The sequence below is a fragment of the Gekko japonicus genome, unplaced genomic scaffold, assembly GCF_001447785.1.
Source record: "Gekko japonicus isolate JY-2015 unplaced genomic scaffold, Gekko_japonicus_V1.1 scaffold58, whole genome shotgun sequence".
Taxonomy (NCBI): Eukaryota; Metazoa; Chordata; class Lepidosauria; order Squamata; family Gekkonidae; genus Gekko; species Gekko japonicus.
Window position 1 is genome coordinate 294,621 of NW_015162475.1, and position 9,920 is coordinate 304,540.

A 9,920-nucleotide genomic window follows, 5' to 3' on the forward strand; every position below is an offset into this window, starting at 1 on the left:
GAGGGCGCCAGTCAGGACAGCGGCAGCCCGGCGGTGGGGGTGGGGTGGGGTGGGGGGGCTGGCTTGGCGTTTCGCTACTGTTCTGGTTGTGCCTGCGGGGGAGGGCCGAGGCGAGGCTCGTGGGAGGCACCGGCTTCCCCGCCCGCCACCCTCCTCCTGGGCTACCTCAGCTGGAGAGGCGCGGTGGTCAGATATGCCGAAGGTCCCCGGCGGTGCGACCGCCAGTTGAAAGGCTCAGGTGATGGGACAGACCGGTCTCACTGCCACTCAGGGCCGGCAATGCCGAGGTGGATAACTCAAGGGTCGAAGGGTCCAGAACCCCTCGGCCCTTCACGCGCCCTGGTCCACGCCTTCTGGAGAAGGACGAAGGGGAAGCAGCTGGTATGCCAGTGCTGAGGAACTGGGTTCAGAATCCACACAGGACAACTTGCTTGGGCTGCCAGCGGAGGTGTGGACTGAACTTTCACCTAGGACAGGGAGGGGGCCTCTCTGTGCCTTTGAGGGACAGGATTCAGCTGCTGACCCTTTTCGCAGCCCCTGAGCCTGAAAGTGATTTGCCTGAGATAACGCTGCAGTATATGAAAAGCACCCCTGAACAGTGCACAAAAGCAGAAGTCCCCACAGACCAGGTATACATGGTAGGGTTTCCAGGTAAGGAGAGGTTCCTGAGCAATTCCTGCCTCAATGTCTTTTCCCCTGGAAGTTAAGCTCCTCTTACAACCTTTCTGCACCTAAATATTGTACAGTCAGCATGTAATAACGTCTGTTTACACACACACACACACACATCTGGAGAACTCAAAAGCTTGCAGACTGGGAGGGATTTCACATTACCTTTTTAAACTGCATGGTTTCCATTATCGGCCTGTCATGGAGGAAACCGGTACAGGGATGGCTGTTTCGCACAGCATTTCCCTTCCGGTAAGGAGCCGTTTCTGAAGCGCTGTGGCCATTTCAAACTGTACCGCTTTCTTTTCCCGCCATTTTCCTCCATGCACATGATCTCCCTGAGAGAGTTTGTTTTTTAAAATGTTCTATTGGGAGCACTAGGGTGCTGATTTGATGTCTTGTTTCAGCGTCATAGCACTTCCAATAGAACCTTAAAAAAAGAAGAGGAGAGATTGCGCGGCAGGGGGAAAGGGTGCAAAAAACCCATCACTTGAGGAAGCGCTTTGCGGCATTTTACACAGCCCACTGTAGCAATTCAGATCCGGAAGAAGGGATTGAAGACCTGAGGAAAGCAGTTTTTGTCAACAATGCCTCAGGCACGCTTCCCAAATGGGAGACAACAGGCATTGTATGAACAGGAAAATATATTCCGTTAACATCCGGTTCCTGAAATGGAATAGATAGGCTGTCTGAAATCCTTTATGTTGTGTATTTTGATTGGTCTTGGTGAAATGTATTATATATGTATGTGGCCCTAGGTAAGGATTGGTATTAACTGAACATGTAAACCTCTCAGAGCCCTTAGGGGGTGAGCGGTATATAAATTGAAGGAAATAAATAATAAATAAATAAATATAGCTTTTGTGTGTTTTGATTTGATCTGCCAATGGGTTATATGTGTTCTTTGCCGTTCAAATTGTTTGTTTTTAAGACTCAACTAAGAGAGCCAGTTCAGAATCTGGCAATCCTAGCCCAAGAGGGCAAGAGAAGAAAACCGGTTGTTCAGGAGAGGCACTACTGTCCCCAACACCTCCATCCAAGCTCTTGGTCTTGCAGAGGAAGTGCCAGGGCTCCTGCCATCCCACGAACCTGGATAACACAAGGAGTGCGCTTCATGCTGCTAGTAGCTTATTGTGAGAATTGCTCTAAACTGTGGGAAAGCCATTGGAGCACACATTGCTTGCAGAGAGTCCCTAGGTCATCTTTTGTTCCCTCATCCTGGGCCACTTCATAGAACCTTTCTATGCAAGCTAGATCAAGATGGATAGCCATGTTAGTCTATCTGTAGCAGTAGAAAAGAGTAAGTGTCCAGTAGCACCTTAAAGATTAACAAAATTTGTGGTAGGGCATGAACTTTCATGAGTCTCAGAAGCTAAGGAGGATCAGCCCTGGCTCATATTTAGATGGGAGACCTCCAAGGAAGTCCAAGGTCCTTATGCAGAGCCAAGCAATGAGAAATCACCTCTGTTTGTCTCTTGCCTTGAAAACCCTACAGCGTTGCTGTGCTTTCCACCACCATATTATGTTGAATGGGTCGTTTGGGCTATGTAAACCCACTTGGAACACATGGATACTTATTTCTGCTCCATCTCATTTCTGTAGTCTTTTTCATAGTATTTAAATCTAATTTCCATCCTTGCGCCAGTCTTGTAGACTTGCTATTAAAGGTAAAGGTTTCCCTTGCTCGAAGCCAGTCGAATCCGACTCTAGGGCTGCGGTGCTCATCTCCGTTTCCAAGCCGAAGAGCCAGTGCTGTCCGAAGACATTTCCGTGGTCATGTGGCCGGCATGACTAAACACCAAGGCGCACGGAACGCTGTTACCTTCCCATCGAAGCTTATTTACTGATAAAAAGACTGAGACAGAAAAATGACTTGCTCACAGACTCGATCCTTGATAGGGTTGGAGAAAGAACTGAAATCACTGGACTAATCCATGGGGGGGGGGGGATCCAAATCAACCACTGCCTAATACCTTAACTAGAACCATCTCACAGCAATTAAAAGTCCACTGAACACCTTCCTGGGCAAAAGGGGGTGGGGACAGAATGTAAGAAAAAGATGTTTCAGGTTATTGTAGAAAAGCCTTAAGACTTCAGTATGTAGACGTCTTACAATGGGTTGTAGGGGCCGCTGTAGACTTCCATTAAAGTGATTTGGGGACAGGTGCAAAACAAGAGTTCAAGATGGACCAAAGGCCACTGGCAGCTTTCTTTTAAAAACTAAAAAAAAAGCAGGCACAGTGTGGTGTGGCTCTCTCAAATACAAATGAGCACACACAAGTTCCTCCTAAAGCTGAGAGAAGAAGTAAAGGAAAATGTAGCAATGAGCAAAAGTGGACATTCTTTTAGATGGTGAACTAGATAAAGAATCAACAGAAGTCAAATTGCACAGTGTTACTTAGTGTCTGGAGGGTACAGTAGTTCAACAAAGGCTTCCTATATCCACAGTGAACCTTTGTGGACTCCACTGATCCACCTTGCATTTTTCAGGGTCCTTTCTGACGTACCCTCCCTCCTCCTCCCAGAAACATGGAAAAAGAGCCAGACTTTAGCCTTGGAATATTTTTTTTCATGTTCAAAGTCAGCACTGGTCTGGAACACTCAAACAAAAATCTTTAAAAAGCAACATGAGTACTGTTGAGCACTCTGGCACTCTTGAATACAGAGTCAAAATGTGAGGTTGCATTCCTCATGTTCTTTTATCCACCCTGATCATGGCCCTTTGGATATATTTTTTGCAAAAAAGAAACACATCCTTATTGAATTTGTCCCACGCTGTCTTAATAGACCTGTTTCTGGCCAAGCACCTTTCACTGTGGTCTTAACCTTGTTACTCCCTCATCCTTCTTTATATGCACCTTCTTCTGCGCTAGGCAATGTTTACATTGTGGAAGCCTTATTGTCCATGCATTTAAGTTACATAAGTGTCAGAACACTTCTCTTCCATGACTTTTGCTATCTTGGCGACAACGTATCACACAAAATACCATCAAAAGTTGTGCAGTACCACAGATTTCTTTAGCCCACATGTGTCCTTAACAGTGCAAATGCTGAGCTTGATTAATATAGTTATTTATTTTAAAATGTCTCCCTTTTCTCCCTGTCAACAGGACGTGAAATGGCTTCACATCATTTAAACCAGCCAAAATCTCAGTTCACAGAAAGGTAATTCAAATAAAAGAAAAAGAGGAAGTCGTTACCCATCATATTAACTGATCTCTACTCATGAGATACTAACACCATCTTGGAAAAGCCTCTGAAATAGCTGCAAGGGCTGAGGCCTTCCCCAATTTCCTTCAGGATCCTGTTCCATATAACAAGAGCATCCACCAGGAAGGCCCATGTGGTTTTCACTGGCCTAGTAGAACCACTAATGATCCCTGGCCTGACGGTCAGATCTGCACTGAAGACACAGATGGGTAGAGGGATCATGTGAGTCACTTTCTACTGAGGATACCATTCCTGAGCGTGATTCCCACATCTGGAAAAGCTCATATAAACATGTAACACTTATATTTAAGAATTTATATTCTGTCTTATCCAAGTTTCAAACGGTTGCTGTGAATCTGTGTACTTTGAAGCCAGACTGCAGAAGGCTAAATATAGAGCATGGCTTTCTAGGGAATTAAGTCCCCATACATTGTACATCTGCCCATTAGAAGAATGGTTGATAACATGCAGCAAAGTACAAGTGGATCAGCTATTTGATTTCCCACAATCAATTGTAAACGTGCTAACGCCACTGATATTTCCATTCAGTCACATTTACTGCATCCCACCTCCTTCCAGTGCTGGAGTATTTCCGCGCATTACTGTTTAGGGTTTATTGGCGGCTTTTACTTTAGTAAATTTAGACAAAATTGATTTTCTTTTAACAGCATCTGTCTACGGAAAGCTTATTTGATACAGCCATTCTCTGCTGTTTCACTTTCTGGGAGATGCAGCAAGAAGAACCAACAGATGGAACAAAAGGGGGAAAGTGATCCATTCATCCTCACGAGAAAACCCGCCTTCTATATGCCCTCCTGGCTTCTGCATCATTTCAGTTGCATCAGGAAACAGCAGAGCCTGGCTACAGAAATCAGCCACCAGCTGAAGCAGCAAATGCATTGAGTGTTATCCTACCTTACCCCACTCCAACTTAAGTGGCTTTTTCTTCATTTAAGTTGGAGGAAATTTCCTTAGGCTTAGTGCAGTGATAGGGTAGAAGTCTTGAGTAGAGCTGTTGCCTTTAGCATTCCAGATAGAAGCAGGGTTACCTACAAAGCAAAAACTGAGTGGCTAAATAACTTTAACCCAATACTCTTGAACCTGACAACTGAGCCAGGCAGTCTTAAATGGCAACCTGATCACATTTCACAGATGCCCAAAGACCAACCGCAGAGGGCTGAGCACAGAAAAAGGAGCCAGTCCTCTAGGAAACCATAACAGAATCATGAAAAAAGGACCCTAAACAATGATAAAAAAATCTCAATATATTCTTACAGATTATATTATACAAAAATCCTTATACACAAAACCTCAGGGCTTTATTTGTGATGGTACTCACCGGTACAGAGCACTGGTACTTGTAGAGGGGCTCTTCTGAGTCCTGACCTGTGTATGCCAGCCACCACCACCCCCAAAACCAGGGAGAGAGAGAGTAAACCCTCAGGAACATCCTGGTGTGGATCTACAGAGGGAGAAGAGAACTGGTGGAAATCGGTGCAACATTATGTATGAATTCCAGCAATACACACACACATATTCATGATTATCAATGACAAATACATATATCAATGTTAAACGCATGTCAATATAATATTACCAATTCCCTGGACTCAAGACTCACCTTGACTCCTTCAGACTTCAGGGGTTTGTTGCCAATGATTTTTATAAGCTAACTCTAAGGATACATTTAGGTTACTCATGTGATTATTGCCTGCTCAACACATTGTTGGATACTGTGCTATTGTTGTGCTATAGTAGTAATTTGCTACTGGATTTTCCTGTATGGATGAGCCATTTTCATTGCAGATGATAGCTATGCTGCAACAACTATGTGAAGTCCAGTGATGTAAGGATGCTCCATGGTCTTTTTTCCTTCATACATCAGACTTCCCTCTACCTGGTTCAGATCTGCATGTAGAAACCAATCCCAGGCCACTGCCACCGCCGCGGCATTTACTGAACAGGTCAATAATTCTGTTTGCCCTCTCTGTCTTACAGAAAATCAGTACATGATGTGAAAAGTTACAATGGCAAATAATATGAATTAAAAACAATTTGGTAGAAGTTTATGAATTAGGCTGTACATACCTTTTAGACTTCAAAGAACTCAGAAGTGTAAAGAGGGGCTGTGAAGTTCCATGCTTTCTGAGTTGCAGCAAATTTCAGGTATGGGATTTGCTGGATATGAAGGTATTCCCCTGGTTTGTTTGTTTTTGCAAGGACAAGCAAAAGATTGGGTGTGTTTGGGCACAAGAATATGGTTCAGGATAAGTTGGCAAAATAATTAAATTTATTTCCTCTATATGTTTCCATAAATATATGTGGCTGACCAATATTTTCCCACGAAAGTGTATTTCATCCAGTCCTAGTTCTAAATGGTTCCTGTGAGGAAAAGCAAAAGAGGCTGAGACTTTTAAGTTCAGAAAAAAGACGACTGAGGGGCATGAGAGGCCTTTATGAAATTTGGCATGAGGTAGAGAAGGTGAAGAAAGAAAACTTTTTCTCCTTCTTCCATAGTATTAGAATTCTGGGGCACCCAATGAAGCTGATGGGCAATAGATTTGGGACAAAATGAAATAATTACTTGTTGGGTAAACAAAGAGCCAGTTTGGTGTGAGAGCCGGTTTGGTGTAGTGGTTAAGTGCATGGACTCTAATCTGGGAGAACAGGGTTTGATTCCCCACTCCTCCACTTGCACCCTCTGGATGACCCCAAGCCATAGTTCTGACAAGAGCTGTCCTTGAAAAAAAGAGCAGTTTCTGTCAGAGTTCTCTCAGCCCCACCTACCTCACAGGCAATGTTCCCTCTAAGCTGTGAAGTCTTGTGAGCAAAATTTCTACTTTGCGAGCTACTGGCATCAAAATTCTGAGCAAGCGATTTGGCTGTTGCATAAATTAGTTTGCTCTGGAGCCATCCTTCCTGAGCTAAGACAAAAATCTGTGAGCTGCAGGCTAAAATACTGTGAGCTAGCTCACACTCAGCTTAGAGGGAACACTGCTCACAGGGTGTCTGTTGTGGGGAGGGGAGGGGAAAGGGGTTTGTAAGTAGCTCTGAGACTCCTTTTGGTAGTGAAGGGCGGGGTATAAATCCAATCTCTGCTTCTTCTTCTTCTTCTACATTGTGTAATTTACTGCCAGAGGACATAGTGATGGCCACAAGCATGGATGGCTTTAAAAGTGAATTAGACAGACTGATGATTAGCCATGATGATTCAAAGGAACCTTCACATCCAGAGGTAGCAAACCTCTGAATACCAGTGCTAGGAAGCAAAATTAAAAGAAAGTCTTAGTCTCTGGGTCCTGTTTCTTGACCCTCCAGAGTAGCTAGTTAGCCATTGTTATGAACAGGATACTGCCCTAGATGGATCACTGGTCTTAGCTTACATTCTTATATGGAAAGACAATGTTATTATTACAAAAAGGTAGAGCTCATATACTGGTAACTCAAGCGCCACATGAGCACAGCCTCCCTAGAAATTGTAAGAATATGAGATTTATCATATTAATATTTAACAGAAAACAATTTAATAAAAACAATTACTTTTTTTTTCAAAAACCCTGTTTGTTGCAAATTGAAAATCAATCCAATTTTGCAGATGGTGGCTAATTTTATTTACATATTTTTCCACATAAAAGAGAAGAAAAGGAAAGATTCAAAGATTTTTAGCATTTCTATCCTACTTTGTTGTATGCCTTACACAACAAAAGTGATAAAAGTTCAGAACAATATTTAAAATACGTAACAAAAACAATAAAACATTGTTTTTAAGAATCAAGATGCAATTATCTATGCGATTCTGGGAAAAAACACAGATTCTCAACATCTAAAGATCAACTTATAAATAAAAATATTTCCAGTCCTTCTTAAAACAACTCGTGTAACAGAACTTGCATAGCTCTTCTTAGAGGATTGTTCAGAAATAGGGCTAACCCTCCACAAAAAAGCACTCTATTTCTAGTACGTAGTAATAAATTGTTAACAAACATGGAAGTAAGTCCCAATACATTGGTTTACTACAGAAAATGGTAGCACCCAAAGGAAGGTCTTCAAATCAAAACTTAGAAGATGGACAATTTGGGGGAAATGTCCCCCCCTCCAGTATCCTGGACCAATGTTGTAGTGGCAGTAACATTAAAGTCTGCTGTGTGTTATAAAACATGAGTAGACATCCCGTATGTAATTACTTCAACGTGTCTAAAATATACAAAATTATTCCAGGAAATGGGTCTTCTGTAGCCGACAAATTTTTAACTCTTAACCATTCTAATGGTGCATCTCCAGAAATGGCACTGGGTGCGTTGTGTGTGTGTGTTTGTGTGTGTGTGTGTGTGTGTGTGTGTGTGAGAGAGAGAGAGAGAGAGAGAGAGAGAGAGGGAGGGAGGGAGAGGGAGGGGGAAGTCTGCCATCTTAAATGTTACAGTAATTTTTGGAACTATTTCATTACATAAAATATTTCTTGGGAGAAAAAACTCTCCTTTGTGTCTGTGATCATGTCCTTGCATGAGTATGCCACATTTCATGTGCAAATATCAAACCTGCTGACACTGCATTTATTATATTTTATCCTGCTTTTCAGCCAAAAATTGTTAATATGTATTTTGGTCATGTTTAGGTTTCCTGAATGCCTGTATTGTACCTGAAGGCTAATTAAAATACTGTAATCAGCAGCATCTTGGGATTTTGCACCAAGAAATAGTGTTTCTGTGTCACTCCCCTCCCCACACAGGGTCATAACATTTAGGAGTTCCTTACTATGAAGCATTTTCCCCCCTGGTGTGAAGACAGTGAAAAGTCCCTGAACTGTTTGAAGCTTTTGGAAATTACACCTTACCACCACCAGATGGAAAGGATTTTTTCAGTGGCTTCTACATAGCAACCCTAATGTTTAATTGGCCTTAAGATAAAATAGATCAATACCAAGAAAGAGGGGCTTTAGCTGAGTAGGACAAATGTTTATCTTGCTGTATAATGTCAGTGAATATACACCTCGTTGTTGTATCTTTGGCCCTTTTGTACATTTTTATCCTGTATTTTTGCCATACTTTTCGATGGTTTTTATTTTACATCTTTATATTTCCCTTTGTAGTATTTTGTAAATGCTGGAAGTCATTTCTCAGAAATTTCAGCATAAGCATACTTTTACATTTTGTTTTCAATTTCACCTTTGATACTGACTTCTGTTCTCAAATTTAGTCCAATAATAATCCTGGTATTTGGTTACTGCCTCAGTTTTCACTACTTTGAATAATTTCAAATAATATCAACTTTAATATACCAAATGCTTTCCAAATCTGTCAACTTATTCTTGCAATTATTTTAAATCACATGAACTTTACCTGTCAAAATTTTCATAGGCAGTTTAAAAACTATTGTTTAGCAGTAGAATTAATAATCGTTCTCTCTCTGTGCAGCAAACTGTGCATCAAAATAATTCTGTGAATCATTCCAGATACCTGAGTTTGTCTTCTAGCTAGCTAGCTACCTAAAGCCAAATAATTTGGTATTCTCTGACCCATATGGAGCCAAATCACGATTGGTAAAATGTCCTGTCATTCGCTGGAAAAATATGTTAATAATTTGGTGTTTTGAACCAAGAAACACATTAAGTCATAGCAACAGGTTTTCTTAAAGCCACCAAGCGAAGTATCACTTTATTTTTTTCTGTAAATGTCTGTGATCAGGGCTATTTTGGGGCAGGAACGCACATGAATGGAGTTCCGGCTGGCTCCCAAGTTGACCACGCCCAGCAGGAACTTATTAGCATAATAGGCCACACCCAACAGCAGAAACTCAATAGGATTGGCTACATTAGAGGTGTGTGGCCTAACATGCAAAGGAGTTCCTGCTACAAAAAAAGCCCTGGGTTTTGACAACAAACAAGGTAAACAGAATAAGAAGCAAAAGGTGGGTGTGGCTGGATGTCAACACTTCTGGTAACATGGGGGTATAGCCTCATATGCTAATGAGCTATGCTCTCGTGGGTGTGGCTGGATATGCTAATGAGTTTCTGTTGTTGGGTGTGGCCTGTTATGCTAATGAGT